This window comes from Echinops telfairi, unplaced genomic scaffold (genome assembly GCF_000313985.2).
Source record: "Echinops telfairi isolate 266 unplaced genomic scaffold, ASM31398v2 ScPeMD7_53;HRSCAF=182, whole genome shotgun sequence".
NCBI classification, from domain to species: Eukaryota; Metazoa; Chordata; class Mammalia; order Afrosoricida; family Tenrecidae; genus Echinops; species Echinops telfairi.
This window is the reverse complement of record NW_022103951.1, coordinates 14,447,383-14,450,849: the sequence shown is the minus strand read 5'-3', so window position 1 is coordinate 14,450,849 and position 3,467 is coordinate 14,447,383. Positions and strand designations below refer to the sequence as shown.

General features: G+C 41.6%; 1 non-coding gene across 1 annotated transcript; it reads right to left on the bottom strand.

Annotated features, from left to right (window-relative positions):
• Positions 1 to 402: 402 nt before the first annotated feature.
• LOC115869831 lies at positions 403 to 532 on the bottom strand. The gene has a single exon (XR_004046391.1). It is a non-coding gene; the product is annotated as a small nucleolar RNA SNORA44 (small nucleolar RNA).
• Positions 533 to 3,467: the final 2,935 nt, after the last annotated feature.

The following is a 3,467-nucleotide window of genomic DNA, read 5'->3' as shown; positions in this document are numbered from 1 at the left end:
AATTTGGATCATTGTGGAGCTACACATTCTGGTTTAAAGTGTCTGAACTACAAGGCTTCGTCTCACTCTTGTTTTCCTCAGAGGGTTATTTGCAAACCTGGACTCATCTTGAAGCTCCTCACCTTTCTGCATGCTGTTCTCTGTGGCAGGAAAGTCTTTAACTTTTTTTCCCACAAGTCTTTTTATTTATCATGCAGGTACATTTAAGAAACATTTTCTGCTGCATACAAAACGGCCTGCTTGAAGTTCTTTCTTCCCACAGTGCTTCCACGGTCAAAACTCTAGATCTTTTGTGCTTCATCACATGTCAAGGCTGTTTTACTAGCCACAGCTCTACATGGAAGCTGATGGAAAACTGGACTGTTCCAAGGAAGGAGGCTTCCTTGTCTAGATCCTGGAGAATTTTATGGGACAGGCGAGTGGCAGCTGCAGATACTTTGCTGACCTGAGCTGTCACGGTCTCTCCAAGTTGCTCTTGCGCGCACTTGGAGATCAGATGGCCACACTAGTCACAGACTTTGGGAACATGCTCTATGTTTTTAATTTCGACATCGTCCTTATTACTATTTTTTTCATAGTTTGAACTTTTGTTATAACCTCTTTGCTTATACCACAAAACGAATGCCTTCCGTTATCTGTTTTTTAATAAGTTTATTTTCTCACTTTGTTCTTTCAGTCCACTCACATTGTATATAATACACAGTCAAAATTCAGCATTCTAGGTCTTTGTAGGTTGTTTTTGTTAGGGGTCATCGAGTTAGTTTTGACTAAGCACAATAGAACAAAACACTACCCCGGTCCTTTGCTTTCTTCACAATCATTCGGGTGCCTGAGCCCATTGCTGAAGCCACTGTCAATCCATCTCCCTGTGGGCCTTCCTTTGTGTCCAATGCCCCTCCACTTTACCAAACACGATGGCCGCTGGGGACTGGTCTCTCCTGACTCATGGCCGAGGTATGTAAGCAAAGCCGTGCCGTCTTGCCTCTGAGGAGCACTCACGTCTATGACAGATCGGTTTGTCCTTTTAGCAGTCCGTGGTACTGTCAATATTCTTCTCCAGCACCACAATGCAAATGCATTGATTCTTCTCCAGTCTTCCTTACTCAGTGTCCAACTTTCCCATGCATATGAGGCAATGGAAACTACCGTAGCTTGCGTCAGGCTCACCGTAGCCCTCAAAGTCACATCTAATGTTCAAGCTGTTCCCTCAACCTACTCCTTTCCTGCAGCTTCCATTTCAGGGTGGTGCCTTCTTCATTCCCTACTTGTTTGCAGAAATCATGTTTGGGTATCATTACGTTTTCTTAAATCCGCTTCTTTCTTTTATGAGTTCCTCAGCTTTTTCCTGAATTTATCAGGTTTTCAGAAATTAGAATGCATTCAGTGTGATTTCCATAACCTCATAAGGTCACTATGAGTTGGCATTGACTCAATGGCAGTTAATTGGGTGTTTGGTTTTGATTATGGGAGTCCCTAGGAGTCCTAATGGTACTGTGAGTTATGCAATAGACTTCTAACCTCAAGATTGGCAATTCAAACCCACCCGCCACTTCTCAGGAGAAAGATGAGGTTGTCTGCTCCTGTAAAGATTTTCGGTCTTAGAAACCCTATGAGGAGGAATCAATTCAATAGTGGTTTGTTGGTCTTTTTTTTTTTAATTTTCTGGGAGTCTCTGAGGTGGCACAGTTACTTAAGCACACTACTACTAGTCAAGAGGTTGGTGGTTCAAACCTCCCCAGAGGCACATTGGAAGACAGCTCTCATAATCTGCTGTGGAAAAGTCACAGCCTTGGAAACTGTGAAGCAGTGCTACTCAGACATGCACGATCTCACCACGAGTCAGAATGCATTCCAACTAAGAGTACCAATATCATAGGATAGTAGTGATGATCCAGTTTTACCGGAGACAATCAAAGAAAGAAAGAATCAGGCATAAAGTGCCAGGGTCATCTGCTCCACAGCACAGCGCTAGTTATTGAAGGCTTGTTGTCATTGTGCTTGGCTGCCCGTTAGCTAGTTGCTAACTTGAGCAGTGCATACTCACATTGTATCTTCCCCTTTCATATCGACTTATTGCCTCTGCATGAAGTCTACACGCCCAACTTAGCTTTTTTCTCTTGGGATTGACTCTTTATTGTCCTCTTCTGCAAGGAGAGCATGGTATGCTAACCCATTGTCCTCTAGACACCTGCAGCCTTGTATGAATCTGATGAATCTTCATAACTAGGGCTCTCAAACTTGAACCCTTAAGATATTTGTTTGATGTGCGTTTGTGTGATGCTCTATCTCCGCTCCTCTGAGGCTTTCTCTTCTGCTGCGTGCCAAAGTCCTCTTCAGCCAAGCAGTTCCCTGGCAGTAGTTCAAGAGAGTCCAAGGTGAAATTGATCCTACATACATTTATTGAATGCCTATTGGTGAAGGGCCGCATTAGATGTTGCCTGCAGGTGAGATTAATATGAGCAGAAATAGAGATAACCCATGAGATAACCCCCAACTTCATGGCATTTGAACAAACTGGCCTTAGAGCGAAAAGATGTGTATCTCTATATGCACATATGTAACTGGAGGAAATATTTTTCAATTATTTTACAAGTCTGAGAGATATTTTCTGCACTTAGATGTAGTATAAATACGAACAAAAAATGCTATGTTGTGGTTCATCCACCTACTAATTGGCCCTGGTGAAGTTGTCTGGGTCAGGAAGTTGTAGAGTTTTGTATTTTTCAAACTCAGTTATTATGATTTTAAATAATTTCTTAATGTGTTCTTGGTGAAAATTTAACAGCAAGTTAGGTTCCCATTTGACAACTTATACACAAGTCATTCAATGACATTAATTACATTTCCACAGTGTGTCAACATTCTCTTAATTGCATTCTGGTTGCTCTGTTTTCAGTATTCTAGTTTCCCTGTCTCCTTATGTGCTTATGAGGGGGTACTAAAAAAAAAAACTGGAAAAAACTCCATTTGGCAGAACTTTTGTATTGCGTATTGGAAGGAGGTAAGGTTGTTTTGTAAAAAATAACAACAGAACCACTTGCTCTGAGTTAGTGTACCCAGTGGTGTCTCCTGGGAAGGTTCTCTCGGGTCACAGAGTCAATTTTTTTCATAAAAGCAGTTTCCCTCGAGCCTCATTTTTTTGTGATGGCCGATTTAAGAGAACAGCGACTGTGAAATTTGGTTTCCTGCTCAGAAAAAATGCTGCAGAAACTGTTGTAATATTTAACACACCTCACAAGAAAAGTGCTTTGGAAAAAACCTCAAGTGTACTAGTGGTTTTCTTGTTCCAAAAAGGTTGAAATGTCAGTTGGTGACAAACCTCGTTCTAAACTTCCATCAACTTCCTGAACGGACGGAAATGTTGACTCATAGTACATTTGGAGTTCATTCCACCAGATCCGACTGTAAATCAAGCTTTCTATTTAGAGATCCTGAAAAGACAGTGTGTGACAGAAAAGGCCTGATTT